This window comes from Schistocerca piceifrons, chromosome 4, assembly GCF_021461385.2.
Source record: "Schistocerca piceifrons isolate TAMUIC-IGC-003096 chromosome 4, iqSchPice1.1, whole genome shotgun sequence".
Lineage (NCBI taxonomy): Eukaryota > Metazoa > Arthropoda > Insecta > Orthoptera > Acrididae > Schistocerca > Schistocerca piceifrons.
In genome coordinates, this window is record NC_060141.1 from 32,335,621 (window position 1) to 32,361,025 (window position 25,405).

The 25,405-nt window shown below is 41.9% G+C and overlaps 1 protein-coding gene across 1 annotated transcript in view; it reads right to left on the bottom strand.

Annotated features, from left to right (window-relative positions):
* LOC124795570 (dynein regulatory complex subunit 7) overlaps nt 1–25,405 on the bottom strand; it is a 319,826-nt gene that overhangs the window by 293,639 nt on the left and 782 nt on the right. The gene's annotated exons all lie outside the window — the stretch shown is intronic.

The following is a 25,405-nucleotide window of genomic DNA, read 5'->3' on the forward strand; positions in this document are numbered from 1 at the left end:
GTCTGGTTTGAATTGATTGCTTATTTTCCTTTGATCTGACAAGTGCCGTCTTCTTTGTTATAGGTGTTTACCTCACTCTAAGCTGAAAATGCATTACTATACTGTGCCATTGTTTGTCGCATTCTGATAGTGCGTGTTTACGGCCTGTCGCCGCTCGCAGCATGGCTTGCTTTTGTGCGCGCTACCGCCGCTTACAATTTTTTTTAAAAAAGAGAGAGGAATCGTCTCATTATCGAAACAATGGCAAGAGACTGCTATTTGTTGTTACTTACACTGCTGCTTTCTTTGATAATGATCAACAAGAACCAAATAATAGACTGCGTATGATAGAACATGTTCTGAACGAGAGTTAGGCGTAAATTTTTCACCGTTTGAAAATCTTTGCGGCCGCTTCTTTAGTACATCAAATTCTGCATAGAAATTAGAGTCATCTTAGATTTAAAAATCTAGTCAGTTGCTGTGCTTCATTTCTGACTGTATCACTACTAGGCATAAGAATAATACGGATATAAACATGACATGATACGTATATTCTTCCGCGTTTGCTGTTGTCTCAGTCTAGTTTCGTAGTGTATTAGGCAGACAGGATTTAAATGAGATAGCAGCAAACACGCAAGAATACATGGCAAAATGTTTATATTCGTATTATTCTTATGGTGAAGAGAATACTGCATGTGATTCACATTTCATCAGGTTCCTATTAGCAACCATCTCTTCTCATTGCTAGGAAAAAATTCAGAACGTAGAGTTGGCCATATTGACAAATATACCAAACAATCTTGCCAGTCGGATTTTCGTAGTACATTGAAATTCTGCTACATTCTAAGATGAACAACAGGGAATTTGTATTTACTTCATTGGATAATGTATGAAAGTGCAGTGGTCGAAACTCGGGGCAGAGAAAAAAAAGCTCGTCTTCCACCTTTTCTTTTAAATTTATTTACTGACGCAGAGGTTTTGGTGCCAGTATTTATCTTTGTGCCTACAAAGCATGCCTGTGTAGCGCTACATATATTTGACGGCAGAAGTTAGTTGTGGTGGGACCCACCAACATTTTTCAGAACTTCCGCTTGCTTTGCACTCAATTCTAAGCCGCAGGCGGTTTTTTGGATTACAAAAACAGGAAAAAAAGTGCGGCTTAGATTCGAGTAAATACGGTATTTAGTTTCAAGAGTAAAACAGAATTGAATAATTTAGTTTTTACCCCTCATAAAATTTCATTTTACCCCTTAGGGGGTAACTAGCCCCAAGTTGGGAAACATTGCCCTATGAGGTCGTCTGCAGGTGGATGGTGCCTTCCCATTTCAAATTATGGAAACCACCCCTTGGGTCAGTCATCCAAAATTTTGCAAAACGGATATGGGGCGTATGATGTCAGGTGCAGCAGATGTGGGGCTTGTTCTTTAAGTGTGTGCCATTTTCAAATAAAAATAAAACAAGTAGACTGTTCTTAACAGTTTTACATTTACTTGAAAGCCTATACTTTAATCTACTTTTCTACATAATTTCCATCAATATTCAGAGTTTTTACATTTGTTTGTGAGTATCTGAAATGCCTACTCTGACTGAGAATCCCACCAACTGTGAAATATGCACCGTGATTCATTTTCTTAGTGCGAAAGGTGTGAAAGTGGCTGAAATTCACCATCAGATCAGTGAACTGGAAAAAACATTATGAGCAATGGGGTGGTATGGAAAGGGGTGAGAGATTTTAAAGATGGCCATACGAATGTGCACAATGAGGACAACCTGCAGTCATTACTGACAATTTGGTGCAGAAAGGTGATGAAAAAGTGTTAGACAACAGACACTTTATGATTTTGGTGTTACATGACGAGTTTCCTCAAACATCAAGAAGGATGTATTATGCAATTGTTGCCTAATCAGGCAGTAGATTTTTACAAGGATGATATTCAAAAGCTGGTTGAACAATGCAATAAGTGCCTTAATATTGGCTGGAATTATGTAGTAAATCAAATTAAAGTACAGGCTTTCATGTAAAAATAAAATTGTTACGAAAAGTCAACCTGTTTTCTTTTTACTGCAAAATGGTACTTATCTATAAAACATGCCTCATATGATCTGCACCTAATATCATATGCTCCTTAACCTTTTCCCAAAATTTTGGATGACTGATCCATGGGGTGGTTTGCATGACTTTAGAGAGGAAGGTAAACATTTGGAGCATTCTACCCTATCTACTAACTCCTGCTCATGGGCTACATCAGTTGTTGGTACAACTTTACTCCTTGTACAGAACTGAATGCAGTGTGTGTGTGTGTGTGTGTGTGTGTGTGTGTGTGCGTGTGTGTATTTTCAAAATTTGAGGAGAATCCATTTTCGGGAATTCTTCTGTTACTTTCTCTCTAATGGTAGTTACAATAACACTAGTACTGTCTGCAAAAAGTACCCATTTTTCTTGTTGAATATTAAGTGTTAGGTCATTCAGATATATAAGGAATAGGAGTGGTCCCAAAATTGAACCCTGTCAGACTCCCTCTGTAATTTTTTTTTTTTTTCCAGTCACTAAAATTTTCTATCTTTCCAACAGTGTCTGAATTATTCAGCACAACTCTTTGCACTCTGTTTCTTAAGTATGATACAAATCAGCCGTGTGTTGAGCCATCAGTTCCATAAAACTTGAGTTTTTCTACGAGAGTATAATAATCTACACAGTCAAATGCCGCAGAAAGATCACAGAAAAACCAGATGCGAAATACGGCTGTTTAAGGCTTGTACTACTTCATGAGCAAATGCATAAATAGCATTCTAAGTTGAGCAACCCTTCTGGAATCCAAACTGTGATATGCTAAGTAAATTGTTTCCACTTGAGTGTGCGACTACTCTTGAGTACATTACTTTTCAGAAAAAGATGTCAGTAAGGACACAGGACAATAATTGTTTAAGTCTGTCTTTTTGCCTTTCTTATGAAATAGTTTAAGAACTGCATATTTTAAGCTGCCTGGAAAAATTCCTAGCACAAGTGATGCACTATATATCTCAATGGACATTACTTATTAAGTTGGAACAAATTTTCAGAATTCTGTTTGAAATTCCATCAATACCATATGAACTTTTGTTTTATTGACTTTTTATAATTGTATTAATTTCATTGAAGGATGCTGGTGCTACTGTAGTTGCTTAACATTTTGTGGAATGACATTTTTTATATACATTCTGTTTCTTCTTCATCTGTACCATTTGATTCTATATTTGCTGCTACATTTAGAAAGTGATTTTTAAAAGTTCTTGCCATTTGTGAATTATCAGTCACATCATTGTCATTCAGTTTAATTTAATTGTTATGGAGTCTTGTACTTTTGGGTGCCCTGTCTACCATCTGACAATGTCACACACAGTTTTAATTTTATTAGTGATGTTATTTTTTCTGTCAGGACATGTATACTTCTGGAAATTTTTTATGACTTTCCTTAAAATACTACAGTATTTTTGTAGTATGCAAGCAGTGTCTGATCTTGACTTACTCTGGCCTTTACATAAATTTTCCTCTTCCTCTCACATGACATTTCAATTGCTTTAGTCATCCAAAGCTCACTTGTTTTTTTCTGGATAATTTTTTATTGAAAGCAACTTTCAAATATTGGCCCAAACTTACTATGGAATAAGTTGGACTTCACATTAGCATCTCTTTCTATACATTAGCCCCTTTAGCTTACTCTTAAAACACTTGATCCTGTTCTAATTAACAAGCCTCACTGCTTTGTATGAACCTGCCACAGGGTTGTATGGTGCCTTACTGTTTATTTGCTTTAGTTGCGCATCATGATCTAGTAGTCCACTTGCAATTGCATACTCATTAATTGTTTCAGCCCGAGCACAGTCTGTAAAAATGTCCTACCATTTTGCTGCACATGAGTCAGAAAATTGTCTACTGAAATTAGATTGAAACGCCCAAACAACAATTCTAGATCATTTTTCCTGTGCATATCTTTTAAGAAATCTGTATTGAAATTTCCACAAACTAGTAACTGTTTCTTCTTACTTGACAGCTAGCTCAATAACACCTCTAAATTTCTCATAAATAGCTGAAAGTTTAGATGAGGGGATCATTAGTCTGTTACAATTATCAGAGAAGTTTTTGCAGCAACAATTCACAACAACACACTTCTGGGTTCTTATCACCACAAAAGCTATTTGTTTCAATGTTTTTGACGTTGTGTCCAACTTTTGCATGACCTCTATGATTATCTAGTTGGACCCCTATTGTTCTATACTGCTGTACATATTCTCATAGTTATTTACGTAAACTATTCACATCAATATGGAAAGTCACTTGTTGGCAATACTCAGCACAACACTCACATTCCCAGCATTGCTGCAGTATACACTGTGGATGTACCCAGCAGGAATCTGGTAGATATAATGAGAGCTGGGTCTGGATTCATTAAGTTCTCCTATGCAAAATATATACACAGTATTTCACCAAGAATACAGCTAAATACTTCATGCATCAGAAAAAGTATCAACACTCATTAAATATTACAAGAGTTCTTATTATATAGAATTAACTAGACACTACACAACAAAGACGGAACTGCTGCTACAGTAATTAAAGAGCTAGAAAGAGACAAGCAAAAGTACCAGCTAGCCAAATTTCCCATCAGCTCACAAATAATGGTAAACCAGTTCATCCAATACATTAGGTCAGATCAGTAAATCGTGCAGCCAAGATAAACTGGAGACTAGCAAATTTTTACAGCATTTTTCAAGTGATAAACTGAATGCAGCCATTAACAGTGGTAAGGTTGGCAGAGGTAGATGACATCACAATGGAGCAGATCAAACACTTTGGTGATCAGATGAGAGAGCGGATTTTGGCAACTGTATAAAAGCCTTTTATTTTGCCAAAATTTAGAAGAAATCAATTGTGATTGCTATTTTGAAAACTGTAAGATCAACAGCTGAGCCAGAAAACTACAGGCCTACATCCTTGTTATGCCATTTGCTGAAAATCTTTGAGCAAGTATTGCTGAATTGTTTGGTTCATATTGGAGAGACAGTTATAATACAAGAACAAGATGGTTTTAGGCCAGGAAAAAACTGTGCATCTCAGATTCTCAATCTCACATAGTTTATTGCAGTTAGCTCTGAAACCTGGAAAATTACAGGAGTAGCTTTTATTGACCTGATGGCTGCTTAGGACACTGTCAGTCACCATGCATAGTCACAGAGGAATACAGAATAATGAAAGATTATGATTTCACCAAACTTACTCACAGTTTACTCCAAAACAGGAAAATTTGTGTGGTCTTCCACGGACAGTGTGAATGATCCAGAAGTCAAAGAAATGGCTTACCACCAGGAACTGTTCTTTCGACAATGACCAACCACTTCTGGAAAACACAAGGATATCCCGTAATGTCAATGATCTGGCACTGGCAAACCAAGGGAAATCTTCTGAACATCTCAACATCACATGTCAAGGGACACAGTTCGTATAGATGACAGGTCCAAAATATCTGGAAGTCACTCTGGATTGTACTCTGCCATACAAGCAGGACCCTGAGAATACAAGAACGAAGGTGGAAGCCAGAAATAATATCTTTCACAAGATTACTGTTAGCATATGGGGCTCTCAACCACATCCTGAGAACTATGGCACCAGTAAGTGCTACAGTGCTGTAGAGTAAGCACAACGAGTCTGGTACAAATCCCTAGGCGCAAACATAACTGCTAAAGTGCTAAATGAAACATGTATGCTTATTCAAGTTATTTGAAACCTACACCACTTGTAAAAATCTACCAGCTTACTGGCATAGCATCATGAGATATTCATCGTAAAGTAGGCACCAAAGCAGAGAGAACAAATCAGTCTCATCAAGAAAACCATCCACTACATGGGTACATTTCAGCAGGCCCAAAGTTGAGGTCCACAAGTAGTTTCCTAAGGATTGATTCATTCTTGCAAACAACAGCAGCTACAGCAAGAAAAAAAGATTCTGGATTTCTTGACTTGAGAATAAATCCACCTGGCCTCTCCCTTTAGGAATCCTCCAACCTGGGTATGAACAGAATTGCATCATGTGGAGGTTACTCAGTTATCTTTGTTCTGGAGTCTGAAGATCCAGGAGTAGTCCCAAGAAATGGCATGTCTGTATGGACACCAATAACTGTGACTGTGGAGAACTAGAGACCATAAAGCACCTACTGGATTGTTAACAATGCCCTGCATCTTGCACAGAAGAAGATTTCATGCCTGTGAGTCTGAGCACAATTGAAGTTGTAAGATTCTTGTCAACAGTTGTGTGCCTGAAAATTCTTTCTTCCATTTTTGTTTAGTGGTAATTAGCCTTCTGTTGTATTTGTTTCTAGCTCAAATTAAAAAAAAACTCCGTAATTAAATATCTCGCATCTTTTCATCTTCATCATTAAAATATATACAACTTAATTGCCTCATCTCTCCCCATCACCCATCATTTAAAGTTGGTATTGGTCGTAACTCACTATTACAACACTGGCTAAAATATTGTTCACAAATACCCATGACTTCAGTGAAAACATGAAGCAGACCATGCCTTATAAGCCCATCAATAATGATTGAGGTATTTTATTTGTTACAGATGCTTTCACAATTTTAAACCAAGCACCTTCAATTCATCTTATGATGGTCACAAAATTAGCACAGTCTACATCTTCAGCACAAATTTGATTTTTCATCCTTATCCATTTCATACTATACTGGTTCCATCTGTCAGCTCACTCACACAATGGCTGAAACATATACGGCTGAAACATCAGGTGAAGAATAGCAGTTGGATCCCTGAAATTTAGTGGATCAATGAGTTTACTCTTTATAGCCACACTTCGGCCAACCATGATGCCTTTCATGGTGACTATTTGTTAGACATGGTGCAAACTTTAGTCATTCTCATTACCAATTTCCAGCAAGGCAGCTCAAAGATCAAACAGATGGTGTATCTGCAATGATACCCTGCCTCACTACGATGATCATTTTGCCAACACCTTCAGAGAGTCATTACTGCAAACTTGGTATACAAATAGACTATCTATGCTATATCCTTTCATGCTCCCAATACTCCAGCTAGGCCTATTAACAAGCTACAAATCAGCCCCCTTCTCATAATGCAATAATACAATTCTGAATTGGTACAGCTGTACCATCCTCTTCCAGGACTCTGGCTGCATTTTTTCACCTCCTGAAATGGAGAATACTCTCTCTACAAAATCATTTCCATCTTGGTTCATCACCTATTCAACATACAAAATATCCTTTTTTCATCCTTCCAATACTACTACTCCTAACCCTTTTCCAGATAGATAATATTCATGTGAAAGATCCAGAAGCAAGACTTGTCCTGTGTATTCACCCAGCATACCCAATTCTGGTCCAGTCACTGATATACCCTATCCAATCAGGAAATGGGTCACCCGTGTACCCGTGGAAACAGCTATATCAACTCTGCTACAATTGCTGTCTGGCTCTCGATGTGGACACAATCAGTAACCATGTGTCCACATATCTGTATAGCCATCACTAACTGTGGTCGAGAGCAAGTCTGACAACCAAGGACCTGAGCAACCATTGCTTCATAACACACGTCACCTGGACTCTGCAATTCCTCCCAACATGCATAGGCCTACATAAAATTATCAGCTTTACTTTATATCACAGGTGTGGACTATCCCTCCAAGACATCTTTCAGTCTCACAATCATCCTGGCCTTCATCAAAAGCTTTGTTGCCATGTTCTTTTGTCTTTATTGATTTTTTTCCAAATTTAATTTAGTTCTGAACTAGCTTTTTTCCAATAGCATCACGCACATACATGTAAATCATTTCTATTTAAGAAATATATGTGTGTTGTTTTACACCATGCAACACAAGGGAAAAAGTCAAATTCATCTGTGGTACCAACCATGCAGTATGATCTTTGGTCCATAAATACATTAACAAAAGTATTGTCTCATTCACACAACCTGATTGACACACTGTGCAGCAAAAATAACAGACAAATTGCACTTCATACTTTTAAAGTTCTCACAATGAACCACAGACCTTGCCAAGGTAGGGTGGTTTGCATGCTTCAATGATACAGATAGCCATACCATAAGAGAAATCACAACAGAGGGATATTTGAAGAGAGGCCAGGCAAACATGTAGTTCCTGAAAAGGGCCAGTAGGCTTTGAAGTAGTTGCAGGGGCGATACTCCGACGGACTGACTGATTTGGCCTTGTAACATCAGACAATATCACCTTGCTGTACTGGTACTGCAAACGGATGAAAGCAGGGAAAACTACAGCTATTACCTTCCCTGTGGATGTGGAGTTCTACTGCATTAAGGCTCTCATAGCTGCAAAAGGTGGCTCAACAAGATATTAAGACTAATGTTTTCACTTTCACAATATTTAATTTTTTTTGTAATTATAAAATTTTTTCAAGAAACGCTATATTTTATTTATTTGTTATATCACCTTAGTTATGAAGTAGACTACACATAATCATTTTATCACAATTTAAGTATTAAAAAAACAAATTTCATTAAACATAAATCAAAATATGCTTAAAAACTGTAGAGCATCTAATAAAGTGGCCAGGGACTGTACATGCATATGTATGAGGGCAGGCTGAAAAGTAATGTACACATGCTTGTAGAACACAAACAAAAACAATTTGTAGAACACAAACAAAAAGAATTAGGAAGATTGGAAAAGAAGTACATTAAAGTACAATTCTTAAGCTTCAAAATCATATATTTATTTTTCAACATTGTCACTTTTAAGACCAACACACTTCTCCCAACAAGTAACAATTTTTTCATTTCATCACTGAAAAATTCCTCTCACTTTTCTCAAATCCAGGGCTTGACAGACGCCATCACCCCATCTTCTGAGGTGTAATGATTACCCTTGAGGTCTCTATTGGGTAGAGAAAAAAAAAAAAAAATTGCAAGACGCAAGAGTGAAGGAGTAATGAGGGAGTGGATTTCATTCAAACTTCAGGCTTCACAAAGCCTCTTCGAGTTGAGTGTGAGCTGTGTGGGAAATCATTGTCATGTTGCGAGATTATTGGCACCAGCCTGCCTCTAACACAACAAATGATGTCACAGGTGTTTTAGCATCTCTGTGTATTGAGAAGAATTTACCATTGCTCCTCATACCAGACAATCCATCTCATAAACTTGGTGAGCATCCCAAAATACAGATGGTTGTGTTTTGAACTTTTTCACCTGAGGAGAAGACAGATGCCTATATTCAGCACTTTGTCTTTTGTCTTCTGTGCCACAATGATGAACCCATGACTCATTCCCCATCACAGTATTCAAAAGGAAGTGATCTCATTCATCATGGCAGCACTGCAAAAGTTGCTTACAGCATTCTAATCAACACTGTTTGTTCTTGTCTGTCAGACTGCGTGCTATCAATCGGGCACTGACTTTGTAGAATTGCAATTGTTCAGTAACAAAGCTGATATGCTTCTTGAAAACTCGAGGTTGGAATATCAACAATGTAAGGAAAGGACAGCTTGCTACTCACCGTAAAGATAAGAGCTTGAGTTGCAAAAAGGCACAAAAAAAGACAGTTACACATTAGCTTTCATCCAAAGCCTTCTTCAGAAAAGCAAACCCACATACATTCATTCACACAAGCAAGCAAACTTCATGCACACATGACCACTTTCTCTGGCAGCTCAGACCATAATGCACCTGTCACATAGAATGGAAGCAGAAATCTGGAGGCAATGGGGAAGGGGAAGGGTTAGCAGGGTTTGGGTGGGGCAAGAAAAGAGAGCTGTCTGACGGAGTCTGCAGGGACTGGACTGGCAACAGGTGCAGCATCAGGAAGTTGTGGGGAAGGGGGAGGGGAGGAAACAGGAAGCAAGTAAGGATAGCAGGAGGGAAGGGGAAAGACAGGCAGGGGCGTTAGCAGGAGGCAGCACACGAAGAGGATGAGGGGACGAGGACAAAGAGGAGGTGACAGGACAGAGGGGGTGGAAACTGTTGGTTGGAGGTTGTGGGGACAGTAAGTTACCATAGGTAGATACTGGAATAATTCTGGGAGTGGAGAGTGTGTTGTAATGATAATTCCCACCAGCAGAGTTCAGAAAAGCTGGTGGTGGAGGGGGTGATTCAGATGGCTTGGGTATTGAAGCAGGAACTGAATTCAAACACATTATGTTCAGCTGCATGCTGAGCCACATGATGGTTTACTTTACTCTTGCCCACAGTTTGACAGTGGCCATTCACCCTTGTGGACAACTGGTTGGTAGTCATACCAATATATAAAGCTATGCAATGATTAGAGCAGACCTGGTATACTACATGGCTGCTTTCACAGGTGGCCTGCCTATGAGGGGTTAGTATAAGCCTGTGACAAGTTTCAGGAATAGACAAGTCTGGAATAGAAAATGCTGAGTGAGTGGACTGGGCAGGTCTTGTATCCAGGTCTTCCACAGGGATATGATCCTTGTGGCCAGGGGCTGGGATGGGGAGTAGCATAGGGATGAACTAGAATGTTGTGGAGGTTGGTGGGTGACAGAACACCACTTTAGGAGGGATGGGCAGGATCTTGAATGGGATGTCCTTGATTTCAGGGCATGATGACAGGAGATCAATGTCATGACAGAGGATGTTGTTCACCTGTTCCAGTCTGGGATAGTATTGGGTGATGAAGGTGGCACTCCTTTGTGGTTTGTTCTTGGGGGTGGTGGGAGAATTGGGGGTGTGTGAGAAAATGGCATGGGAGATCTGTTTGTGGACTGGGTCTGGGGGATAGTACCTGTTTGTGAAGGCTTTGGTGACACCTTCAGCATACCGGACAAGAGAGTTCTTGTCACTGCAGATACACTGTCCACAGGTGGCCAGGCTTCATGGAAGGGATTCTTTTGTGTGGAAATGCAGGTATTGTCGGTGGTTGGTGGGTTTAATGCAGATAGAGGTGGAGATAGACCCATCAGAGAAGAGGTCAACATCCAGTAAGGATGCATGCTGGATTGAGGAGGACCACATGAAGCAGATACAAAAGAAGGTGTTCAGGTTGTGAAGAAATGAGGATAGAGTGTCCTGGCCCAGAGTTCAGATCATGAAGATACCATCAATAAACCTGAACCAGATCAGGGGTTTAGAGTTTTGGTAGACTAGGACAGTTTCATTTAGACGGCCCACAAACCAGCTGGCAGAGGAGGATGCTATGTGAGTAGCCAAGGCTGTGGCACAGATTTGTTTGTATACCTTCTCTTCAAAGGAGAGGTAGTTGAGAGATAGGATAAATTTACTAAGGCATATCAGAAATGAGGTTTGGAGTCTGAAGGACATTGGGAAAGGCAGTGTTCAAAAGTGATATCATGGGCTTTTCGCATATAGGGAGGTGTCATCAAGCATGAGGAGTAGGGATCCAGGAAGTAAAGGGGTGGGGATGGTTGAGAGTTGGTGAAGGAAATGATTGGTATCTTTGACCTGGGAGGATGGATTATGGGCAACTGGTTGGAGGTGTTGGTCAACGAGGGCCAAAATTCTTTCAGTGGGGGCACAATGACCAGCTACAAAGGGGCATTCAGAACTGCTGGATTTGTGGATTTTGGAGAGCATGTGGGTGTGCAGGGTGTCATAGGGGTGAGGAGCAAAATTGATTTGGGAGATAAGTTCTGGGAAAGACCTTTGGCTTTAAGCAAGGATTGGAGATTATGTTAAGACTTCTGGGATGTGATCACTCGGGCAGTATTATAGGTATGTTTGATACATTCCTAGGATATTCCAATAATGTTTGCAATATTCTTTCGAGTGATTCACTGGTAATTTTTAATCAAATCGTCATTGAGTTTGCAATGTTTATTGTCTGTGGCAATGATCGGATTTCTGCTGTATGTTTCATCAAAGTTAAGGATTTTCCCAGTTCACAACCACAAAATTTCACTACCCATCGATTTACAGTAAACATATCAACAGCATCATCACCATAATCAGCCTTTAAATTATGACGAATCTCACTAGGAGTCACCTTCTCCAGCAATTAAAATTTGATAACAGCAAGTTGTTTAGTTCATGTTGGCATAGCAGCAGAACAAGTCTCCATACTTCCATACTCAAAATACACTGGATGAATGCAATGCATTTAAAACTGTGCATGCTTGTAGCAGGAGAAGTTACCTTCCACATGGCATTTGGGGCATTTCTAAAGATCATTTATGTTGTGTTCTGGCAGCATATGAGCATTACTTTTCAGCCTACTCTCATACATACATTTTTATAATGTATAGAGATTAAGAGCCAAATGTCATGAACTATTCTGTTGTTATGTAGAATCAACTGTATTATTCCATGAAATATGTGAACAATTTTAATTATTTTCTCAACACCTTATAAGTTTGCAGCTGCATGATTTCTTCTAGTAAACTACCTCAAATGTATTTTTAATACTCAATTGAAATACTCAACACTTTTTTCTAATTTGAATTGAACATAATTTAAAACAAAATGATCACAAATAAATTTAAGAGATAAACCTAATGTTGCATTTACACCTACTTCTTATCATATACAGCAATTTTTATGCAGATTTTGCTAATCATCAAAGTAAATGGTGTAAAGATGTGTGCATTTGTGTGTGTGTGTGTGTGTGTGTGTGTGTGTGTGTATGTGTGTGTATGTGTGAGTGTGAGTGTGTGTGTGTGTGTGTGTGTGTGTGTGTGTGTGTGTGTGTGTATGCATGTATGTGTATGTGTGTGACTCATCCCCCATCACAGTATGCAAAAGGAAATCATTTCCTTCATCACAGCAGTTTGTTCTCATCTGTGAGACAGTGTGCTACCCATTGGTAACTGTTCAATAATGAAGCCAACATGTTTCCTGAATATTCCAGTATGGTCTGTGATACACTTTTGAGTGATACATCAGTCATTTTGAATCAAATTACCATCAAGTTTGCAATGTCTATCATCTATGGCAGTGACTGGACATCTACTGTGTGTTTCATCAATGATTATGGGTTTTCCAGGTTTGCAAACATGAAATTTTACTACACATCGATTTACAATAGACCTATCAACATCACCGTCACCATAAACAGCCTTTAAACAATGATGCATCTCACTAGGAGTCACCTTCTTCTGTGGTTGAAAATTTGATAACAGCATGCTGTTTAGCACAAACTCGCATAACAGAAGAACATGTCTCCACACATCTGCTACACAACATTCAGTGGATGAACACAACCCATTTAAACTGCACATACGAACAGAAGGGAACTTACCTTCCACCATGTGTATTTCTCAATGTCATTTAGGTCATGTTCTAGAATCTCTCACTCTTCTCTATTCTAAGGAATTCTAAGGAAATTCAAACACACACACAAACACACACACACACACACACACACACACACACACACACACAAATTTGTTCCACGGCTGGGATTCAAACCTGGGTCGGATCTCGATCTCACTAGGCAGGTGCACAAAACACCCTGGCACAGTGGCTTCACACAACTGTAGGGCTACCCTCGCATGTCCCCCTCCTCAATCCAAATTCCCATTCACAAATCAACCCAGCATTGCAGAGGCTCTCCAAACTGTATTGGAATAGCACCTCAGCATCGAATGAAATGAGGGGTCCTGCCTGAAACCCAGGCATAGGTGCTTTAATCAAATGAAACTGTATAGTTCCAGAGATCTTTTTACGTCTCAGTCATCTATGATGTATATATGCGGACTGGAGTGATAAATGAAAATTTGTAGCAAGCCTCGGGATTCAAATTCGGGTCTCCTGCTCACTAACCACTACACCACCCTAGCACAGCAACTTCGCACAGTTGCATAAATATACATCATGGATGTTTGGGACTTGAGGTCTTTGTAACTGTATAGCTTCATTTGATTAAAGCACCTATGCCTGCATTTCAGGTAGGAGCCCCCAATTCATTCGATGCTGAGATGCTATTCCAATACCGGTGCAGAGCCTCTGCAGTGCTGTTTGAGTTTAGGCTGAATACCAAGTTGGCTGATGTGCGAATGGGAATCTGGACTGAGGAAGGAGGTGTGCTATGGTAGTCTATGCAGTTGTGCAAAGCCATTGTGCTAGGGTGGCATAGTGGTTAGCGCATCTGCCTAGAGAGCACGAGACCCTGGTTCAATCCCAGCCTTAGTACAAATTTTCATTCATCGCTCCAGTCTGCATATATACATCACAGGTGTTTGTGACTCAAGAAAGTCTCTGGAACTGTATTGTTTCATTAGAGTCACATGGATTATGCCTTGAAGACAACTCAACCGTATTTTCCACCAGGGCTGCAACACATTCTTGTCGTGCCCTGAGATGAAGAGGTAGTCTTTTACTTTATTTTTTGAATATCTGTACATTTCCAAATTCCTGCCTGACATTTGCTACTAGCTTGTAAAAACATTTTGTGCTTTATATAAAACTCCTTTCTGAAATATAGAAAGGGACTCACAACCTATATGTTAATTCTTTTTACTTTTAGTACTGTGGTTTTGAATTTCAAAATTCTTCTTTTTTCACTCTTGCTGTTAAACACAAATAAGTTTAGAGATTAAATAGACTGGTATCCAAGGGTAAGAATACCAAGGCTGTGAAGAGATTTCTGCAAAATATCCAGTTATTGACTTTACACAACATTCTTACTACACACTGCTGAAACATAAATTCTTGTATGACCTTGCAGGCATTGTCCCAGAAGCATATACCATATGATATAACTTAGTGGAAGTAGGCAAAGAATACTAGCAATCCTATTTTTGGTCAATACAGTGAGATCCCCCCATGAACCATGGACCTTGCCGTTGGTGAGGAGGCTTGCGTGCCTCAGCGATACAGATGGCCGTACCGTAGGTGCAACCACAACGGAGGGGTATCTGTTGAGAGGCCAGACAAACATATGGTTCCTGAAGAGAGGCAGCAGCCTTTTCAGTTGTTGCAGGGGCAACAGTCTGGATGACTGACTGATTTGGCCTTGTAACATTAACCAAAATGCCCTTGCTGTGCTGGTACTGCGAACAGCTGAAAGCAAGGGGAAACTACAGCCGTAATTTTTCCCGAGGACATGCAGCTTTACTGTATGATTAAATGATGATGGAGTCCTCTTGGGTAAAATATTCTGGAGGTAAAATAGTCCCCAATTCGGATCTCCGGGCGGGGACTACTCAAGAGGACATCGTTATCAGGAGAAAGAAAACTGGCGTTCTACGGATCGGAGCGTGGAATGTCAGATCGCTTAATCGGGCAGGTAGGTTAGAAAATTTAAAAAGGGAAATGGATAGGTTAAAGTCAGACATACTGGGAATTAGTGAAGTTCGGTGGCAGGAGGAACAAGACTTTTGGTCAGGTGATTACAGGGTTATAAATACAAAATCAAATAGGGGTAATGCAGGAGTAGGTTTAATAATGAATAAAAAAATAGGAGTGCGGGTTAGCTACTACAAACAGCATAGTGAACGCATTATTGTGGCCAAGATAGACACAAAGCCCATGCCTACTACAGTAGTACAAGTTTATATGCCAACTAGCTCTGGAGATGATGAAGAAATTGATGAAATGTATGATGAGATAAAAGAAATTATTCAGGTTGTGAAGGGAGATGAAAATTTAATAGTCATGGGTGACTGGAATTTGTCAGTAGGAAAAGGGAGAGAAGGAAACATAGTAGGTGAATATGGATTGGGGGGAAGAAATGAAAGAGGAAGCCGCCTTGTAGAATTTTGCACAGAGCGTAACTTAATCATAGCTAACACTTGGTTCAAGAATCATAAAAGAAGGTTGTATACCTGGAAGAATCCTGGAGATACTAAAAGGTATCAGATAGATTATATAATGGTAAGACAGAGATTTAGGAACCAGGTTTTAAATTGTAAGACATTTCCAGAGGCAGTTGTGGATTCTGACCACAATCTGTTGGTTATGAACTGCAGATTGAAACTGAAGAAGCTGCAAAAAGGTGGGAATTTAAGGAGATGGGACCTGGATAAACTGAAAGAACCAGAGGTTGTAGAGAGTTTCAGGGAGAACATAAGGGAACAATTGACAGGAATGGGGGAAAGAAATACAGTAGAAGAAGAATGGGTAGCTCTGAGGGATGAAGCAGTGAAGGCAGCAGAGGATCAAGTAGGTAAAAAGACGAGGGCTAGTAGAAATCCTTGGGTAACAGAAGAAATATTGAATTTAATTGATGAAAGGAGAAAATATAAAAATGCAGTAAATGAAGCAGGCAAAAGGGAATACAAACGTCTCAAAAATGAGATCGACAGAAAGTGCAAAATGGCTAAGCAGGGATGGCTAGAGGACAAATGTAAGGATGTAGAGGCTTGTCTCACTAGGGGTAAGATAGATACTGCCTACAGGAAAATTACAGAGACCTTTGGAGAGAAGAGAACAACTTGTATGAATATCAAGAGCTCAGATGGCAACCCAGTTCTAAGCAAAGAAGGGAAAGCAGAAAGGTGGAAGGAGTATATAGAGGGTTTATACAAGGGCGATGTACTTGAGGACAGTATTATGGAAATGGAAGAGGATGTAGATGAAGATGAAATGGGAGATAAGATACTGCGTGAAGAGTTTGACAGAGCACTGAAAGACCTGAGTCGAAACAAGGCCCCGGGAGTAGACAGCATTCCATTAGAACTACTGATGGCCTTGGGAGAGTCAGTCAGGACAAAACTCTACCATCTGGTGAGCAAGATGTATGAGACAGGCGAAATACCCACAGACTTCAAGAAGAATACAATAATTCCAATCCCAAAGAAAGCAGGTGTTGACAGATGTGAAAATTACCGAACTATCAGTTTAATAAGTGACAGCTGCAAAATACTAACGCGAATTCTTTACAGACGAATGGAAAAACTGGTAGAAGCGGACCTCGGGGAAGATCAGTTTGGATTCCGTAGAAATGTTGGAACACGTGAGGCAATACTAACCTTACGACTTATCTTAGAAGAAAGATTAAGAAAAGGCAAACCTATGTTTCTAGCATTTGTAGACTTAGAGAAAGCTTTTGACAACGTTAACTGGAATACTCTCTTTCAAATTCCGAAGGTGGCAGGGGTAAAATACAGGGAGCGAAAGGCTATTTACAATTTGTACAGAAACCAGATGGCAGTTATAAGAGTCGAGAGGCATGAAAGGGAAGCAGTGGTTGGGAAAGGAGTGAGACAGGGTTGTAGCCTCTCCCCGATGTTATTCATTCTGTGTATTGAGCAAGCAGTAAAGGAAACAAAAGAAAAATTCGGAGTAGGTATTAAAATTCATGGAGAAGAAGTAAAAACTTTGAGGTTCGCCGATGACATTGTAATTCTGTCAGAGACAGCAAAGGACTTGGAAGAGCAGTTGAACGGAATGGACAGTGTCTTGAAAGGAGGATATAAGATGAACATCAACAAAAGCAAAATGAGGATAATGGAATGTAGTCAAATTAAATCGAGTGATGCTGAGGGAATTAGTTTAGAAAATGAGACACTTAAAGTAGTAAAGGAGTTTTGCTATTTAGGGAGTAAAATAACTGATGATGGTCGAAGTAGAGAGGATATAAAATGTAGACTGGCAATGGCCAGGAAATCGTTTCTGAAGAAGAGAAATTTGTTAACATCGAGTATAGATTTAAGTGTCAGGAAGTCGTTTCTGAAAGTATTTGTATGGAGTGTAGCCATGTATGGAAGTGAAACATGGACGATAACCAGTTTGGACAAGAAGAGAATAGAAGCTTTCGAAATGTGGTGCTACAGAAGAATGCTGAAGATAAGGTGGGTAGATCACGTAACTAATGAAGAGGTATTGAATAGGATTGGGGAGAAGAGAAGTTTGTGGCACAACTTGACTAGAAGAAGGGATCGGTTGGTAGGACATGTTTTGAGGCATCAAGGGATCACAAAATTAGCATTGGAGGGCAGCGTGGAGGGTAAAAATAGTAGAGGGAGACCAAGAAATGAATACACTAAGCAGATTCAGAAGGATGTAGGTTGCAGTAGGTACTGGGAGATGAAAAAGCTTGCACAGGATAGAGTAGCATGGAGAGCTGCATCAAACCAGTCTCAGGACTGAAGACCACAACAACAAACAACAACAACAACAGTGAGATACGATTTCTCAGAAAAAAACTAATACATCAGCACTGTGAGTCCATAATTTTGCTTGTGTCACCTGTACACAAGTGCCATTCTGATATTTGATGATAAGGTGATAGTGTCATGATACTGAGAGACAGTGAATGAGACAATCCACTTGGCATCCATGCATCACTTATTAAATCCAAAAATCTGACCTTCATGTGAAACGGGTGAGAACATCATTGTGCCAAAAAGGCACACTACATACTGGGATAAAGATCTTCAATAATCTACCTAAACATATTAAATCAATAGGTAAACTCTGTGGTTTTAAGGCTGAAGTAAAGGCATATTTAATTGATCATTGCTTTTACAGTCTGACAGAATATATAAAAGCCAAACAACAAAAATAAAGATGCATTATTAATATTCTAATTTGTATGTTGCCTGTAATGTTTGTTGTATTTATGAATCTGTGCTAAATTACTTCAATATCTAGTCCTTAGGATTGCAATACAAACTGTATTTTATCTTGTAAATACCTAACCATGTCCAATATCCTTGTATATATTCTATACATATAGGATTTGAAGGACTAAATAAATAAATAAATAAAATAAACTATTACTGAGAGTCATTCACAGATTGCAGGCATGTACACTCACTTATACAAATATGGCACTCAAAATGATCATCTGACAACTATGATAGGATACAACACACATCAATTCATTTGTAGAAAATGGACTGCTGCAGCTGCCAGGAATATAAAACCTCCAAGTACTGCACAGTGATGGCTTTAGGGAAGAGATTTGAATGTAAGCTGACCAGCCACATTATGCTGACCACTGCTCCTTGGAGGAGGAAGGGTTTACAGTGGGCATATGAACAGATACACTGCGTTATTTACGGTGTAGATTGACAATACACATGTTTCAGTTTAGCATGAACCCAAAACTTGTAATCATACACCAAATTTCAGATAAGTGAACACAGACCTCTGTGACCCCATATGTAATTGCGACAGGCCAGGCTAATTAGAGGTGAAATCCTTCCTGCTTATGCACATCCTTGAACCAGTGCATATGTAATTATTTTATCCTATAAGACAGTAATTCTAAACAACTCAGGTCCCATCCAATGGACAAATATCTTTAACAGCAGATAACTCAGTGGCAGAATAGCTCAGTATCCTAGCTCAGACCCTAAAGAGCAAGTTTTTTATACTCTTTGCCATAATGTTGCTGGATGCAGTCTGTCATTCATTCATTTATTCACTTGATCCAGATTTTTTGTCTATGATATCAGCTCTGGAAGAAAAATGGAATTTGTTTCCTATAGAAGAGCTTGTGGCACCAATGAGGTCGACACCAGAATCGATCTGAGTATAATCTTTGAACTAAGCTAAACATTGTCTTTGTGCAGTTCCACCATGTCAGTTCTTTGTAAGCCTTTGATGTGTTTAGGTGAATAAACGAACTGCTGCAAAATGGGAGTGTTGTTTAGTGTAACCAACCCGAACTTCCCCCTCACTGGTGACCCTGAGCTGTAACGTCTTCCGTTTTCACCATTTTACTGTGTCCGTGACCTCCGCGTCAGTTATTTTCGCGTGTATTACATCAACACAGCATTCAAACAATGACTGCGACACAATGCCTAACGCCGGATTTTGTGATCGACATGCATCGTGTTGTAGGCGATGTACACCCACCAGGACTGCAACACGATGCCTCTCACTTGACGATTAAGCCAATTTCACCGGACGTTTTTGAGCCTGCAACAATAAGTGATGTTAGGAGTGTGCATGCCTCCAGCTATCAATCGCATTTGTTCCCTCCACATGTGCCCTCCCTCATCGACTATACAGTTACCTCTTACGGATCTCTGTGCAGTCCGGGACCAATGCTGATTTCTGCAAATGCTTCGTTGGACAACCTACCACCGCTAGGACAACAATTTGCCACACAGCAATCCATGCAGTACCACGCAGATACCTGCCACATGGCTGGAACTACTTAGTTCAAAGGTCAACCTACTCAGCATCCGACCACGCCCGCGCCTGCCTCAGTTCAGCATCAGCACTTGCCTTCCTACTTCGATACCTCGGCCTGCATCAGAAACAATAACTTGTTATCTGTGCCTGACCTCCACCTCCATCCCACTGCTACGCCTCAGTGTTTTGTGCCGCGACATTCACCTTATCCGCACACCGTTTTGAGTGGAGTGACTATGAACAGTGAACTTCTACAAATTCCATCCCCCGTTCGACATCATTTCCCACACTGTGCTTCTAGACAGCCCGCAACTCCGCAGCCTTCCTGCAACACAGGTGGCCCCGGTTCTATCATATGTCAAGCTTTCTGCGGACTAACATGCGTTCTCAAACTTTGAACTTTTTCTCACCTGTTGCCCACACGCCGGCTCCAGTCGAGCTCCCGCTACCATTCTCGGCACATCTAGGTGCCTCATCAGCGTCGGTCTACTGCGACGCGTCAATTCGAACACACCCGCAACACGTTAAGCTTCTACAACCGAAATCGACACATTATGGTGCCTCACCCGCATCGGTCTTCGGCGTCGCAACGGATCGCGCTCAACCACAACGAGTCACCTGCACACTGCCTCCCGAACAGCCGTCGTTGCCACATCCCCTGGAGGCACACTCTCCTGGAATACTACAGCAACAACAGCTCGGTGCAGGCAGTGCCCCGACAAACTCAACTCAACCTGTTCTTCCGAACATTCTACAACACTTACCAATGCTGCTGCCATTTAATCCCGACAGAGCTACAACCTGGTTAAAAATTGCGGACGAAGTGTTCGATCATTACAAACTCAACGAGTCAACCAGGTTTCTGTGCCTCATCACCCACCTGCAAGACCAGGAGGACTTGATTGCTGACCTGGTTGACGCCCCGGATTCATCTACCCGGTACACTCAGCCAAAAAGACAGTTCTACATCGGCTTGCACGCTCAACTGAGGCAGCAATATGGCAAGTGCTCCATGTCGAGCAACTAGGCAACAACAAACCTTCCCAGCTCTGGAGATGGCTACATGCCCTGGTCAGTACAAATCTATTCTCTGACACAGCTCTCCTCACCATCTGGTCAGATAAACTATCTCCTCACATCCGCTTTGCTCTGGCTCAAAGGCCTCCTGAACCTTTCGAGCGAAGAATGACGATTGCCGACAAGCTACACGATGCATCACTGCTCCACTTCGCCAGCCACTGCCTACCTGACAAGTCTCAAGTTCAGGCTCATCGCTCTGCGTCCGGACACGGCCGGGGCTGTACTGTGCCGAACGTTCCGCTCGCTCCGGAAAGCAGTAACCAAGCAACTGGGACATCACCGGCTATTCCCACGGTCACGCCCCCTCCTGCAACCGAACCTGCTGCGGCCACCAAACCTCGGCCACCGCCACTGGCAACGAACTTTCCGCAGGAAATGCAACCACACTACCCATACTGTTACTTCCACACACGGTTTGGTGAGGCGGCACGGAACTGCGGACCACCCTGCTACTTCCCAAATGCCAATCGCAGGTAGGTCCTGTTGCCGCCTCCTGCGCACAACATGACAGGCACCCCCCAGTGCTCCATTCTGTCCAGGAACGAGTGGATAATTGTGGATGACTTTACATTAAAGACATTTTGTCGGGATACCTTTTCCTAGTGGACACAGGCGCCGATGTTTCACTGCTGCCCATGTCCTTAGCGTCGTTGAACATCTGCCCTCATCATACTTCACTGCAAGCCGTGAATTCAACTAAACTACAATGCTGAGGTTCAACTTCACACGTCGTCTCACTCTCCACAAACTGCAAACTCGAGTGGACTTTTTTAGTGTGCGAAATCGACGAACCTATACTAGGCATTGACTTCTTGCGACACCACAACTTTCACCAGACCTAGTGCGAAACACCGTGTTTCACCATCCGTCCAAGACTCACTTCCCCTGTGCTCTGTAGAGCAACCGGCCCCCCCCCCACCCCCTCCCCCGTTGACACATCGGTCCGGGCTCATCTCATCCGTACATGCTTGTCTCTGTCGATGACATTAAAAGAAACCATGCATAAGTGCCTTGTCGAGCTTGAACACGTCGCTCGCCTACGCAAGGAAAACTTCGTGCTCTCTCTCCGGCTCCACGAAACACAGCTCCAGCTCTCCGATGCAGCAAACGAATTACAGACACTACAGCAAGGGCACAACAAAGTCAGTAAGTGCGCTGAATCTGCTTGCAATCCCAGCAATCAAGCCTCCGTGTGTTTACCTCCAACTGTGCTATCAAGACAGCTCTGCAGGGCCACATCCATTCACTGCTAGACCTCTCTGAACTGCCTAACCTCCAACCCGCCAATGAGGAGACACAAAACCTGATTTCAGACTCTACCTCTTCACTACACTTTGTCCGCACCACCTTTCCTGGAATTTCTGGTAAGATCTGGTGCGACGACAGTAAGGGCACATTAAGCCCCATCATCCCAACCATGCTCCATCGAGCTGTCTTCAACGCATTGCATAATTTAGCCCACCCTGTTGTTCATGCGTCCGTCTGCCTCGTAGTGGAGAGCTTTGTGTGGAGAAATGTCAACAAGGACTGCCAGCAATGGGCACGCTCCTGCGTCGCGTGCCAATGCTGCAAAGTACACAACCACACTTCACCCCACCCCCCCCACCCCCTCGGCGCCTTTTCGATCCCTCCTGGGCGTTTCCAACATATTCATATTCACATTGTCGGCTCTCTCCCCTCCTCTAACGGCTTTCGTTATGTTCTCTCGTCTATCTACCAAACAACTCGCTGGGTTGAGGCTGTCCCCCTCACCAATATTACAGCAGAAACTGTTGCTCGAGCTTTCATCAAGTCATGGGTATCACCTTTCAGATGTGCAGCTCTCATCACGACTGACCAGGGCAGACAATTTGAGTCGACCCTGTTCAACGAGATTTGTAACATTTGCAGCATCCAGTGCATCCATACCACAGCATATCACCCGCAAAGTAACAGGCTAGTTGAGCGCTGGCACTGCACATTCAAGGCGGCTCTTCGATGCCACGAGTCTCTATGGACCGAAGCCCTTCCCCTTGTGCTATTCGGCATTCGTGCGATCTATAAGGAAGACCTCAAAGGCACAATAGCCCTGACGAACTCATGAGCCCTCCTGCTTCTCTCCCTCAGTCTGACTTACCTTCCTTCATGGACCGCGTCAGATGCCACTTCATCAACCTACACATCTCTGCGCCCGCCAGCCATTCCCGCCCTAAGGTTCATGTCCCGAAATCTCTGGACAATTGCGAGTACGTCATGCTCCAAGATGACACTGTCCATGCTCCCCTCCAACCTCCACATACCTCCCCGTACCGAGTTCTCCTGCGCTCAGCCAACACCTATGACATCCAGATAAAAGATTCAGCTGTCACAGTCTCTCTCAACAGACTTAAGCTTGCTCATGTCGATCCTTCTCCTACCCCCCTTCAAGCCACGATCACGCCACTCACTGTCGTGGTCACGATGCTCCGACCACTCCCTCCAGGTCGGACTTACACACTCAATCGAGTGACTCCCAGTCCCAATCGTCGAGCTCTCCTCCGACCTCGCCCGCTACTCCGGTCTCACGCACTCCGTCGAGTGACCCCATGCTCCCCACATCGAGCTTACCTAAGATCACGCCCTCGCCACCAGGCCCCTCGCCGGTCCCTTCGACCTCTCCCCCGTCACCTGCCTCGCCCTGTCGAGGTTTCTCACACCCCCCCATCTTGAACGTGCCCTCGTTCAAGGTGTTTGTGCCTGTTCCCCCGGACATACTCCACGACATCTCTATAATACTACATGATGATATACTGTTCGTCATGTGTTTCCTTTCATCCGGTGCTCATGACACAACCTCCGCCATTCCCTGCCACCTGGTGAAATGTGTTCCCCTCTCGCCCAACGTCGACCTGGAAATGCTTCGTGTGTTCGCCATGCCCACCAGAGACATCGTCGTCGTCGCTCCTTTCCACCTGCAAACCGCCGGCCTACCTGTCGCCGAACGCCCAGTACGACACCTGGTGCGCTTCAACAACTTCCAGGTTCGGTGGCCGAACCTTCCTTCACGACATCTACCCACGCAGCTCCCCGACGACCCTGTCGAGCTGACCGTGGTCTGCCCTTGCCGATGCCTTGGTCACCCCCCCCTCCCCCGGCCTCTCAAGAGTACTCCGTACTGCAAGGGGGGGGGGGGGGGGGCGCTCTCTATGTGGCGCCGATGAGGTCGACACCAGCATTGATCTGAGTATTGTCTTTGAACTAAGTTAAACATTCTCTTTTTTCAGTTCCGCCATGTCAGTTCTTTGTAAGCCTTTGATGTGTTTAGGTGAATAAACGAACTGCTGCAAAATGGGAGTGTTGTTTGGTGTCACCGAGCCAAACTTCCCCCTCAAGCTTATAGAGATCTTCATCTATATATTTAGTTTTTGCGGATCCATCATACAGATATGGATGCAGGACTGTGGCCAATCAACAACTCATAGAAATAAAGTATACCAAAAGCCATAATTCTTCCTAGAGGTTTTCTTATTCAAGCAACCAGTTTGGATGCTTCATTAGTGTCATCTTCAGATGCATATACAAAAAATGAATGGAGACATTCAAACGTTGGTACCATCTAATTGAACTGAATAACAAAAAATGAAGAGACATCCAAACATTGGTAACATATATATTGAACTGGACAGTGTGGATTTCTATGTATCTGACAAGTACACTTCAACTGCGTGACAACAACTGTCAAATATGGCAGCTGTTATGTGTTTGGAGTATACACGTCAAGTAAACAGGAAGCCATGGTATCCAGTTCAACACATATTGTACTAATGTTTGGATATCTACATTTGTCTTTTGCATAGGGGCCTGCAGATGACACTAATGAAGTGTCGAAAATGGTTGCTTAATATTAAAATTTTTAGGAAGAATAATAGCTGTTTGGTATCCTTTTTCTACAATACATCTACGTACATACTTCACAAGCCACCATATGGTGCATGGCAGAGGGTATCCTGTACCACTACTAATTGATTCCTTTCCTGTTCTAATTGCAAACAGAGCAAGGAAGAAATGACAGTGTACATGCCTCTGTATGAGCCCTAATTTCTCTTATCTTATCTTCATTGTCCTTATGTAAAATGTACGTTGGCAGTAGCAGAATTGTTCTGCAGTCAGCTTCAAATGCCGGTTCTCTAAATTTCCTCAATAGTGTTCCACAAAAAAAACACTACTCCCTCCAGGAATTCCCATTTGGATTCCTGATGCTACTCCAAAATACTTACACGTAGTTCAATGCTACTTGCAAGAAATGTAGCAGCCTGTCTCTGAAATGCTTCGATGCCTTCCTTCAATCT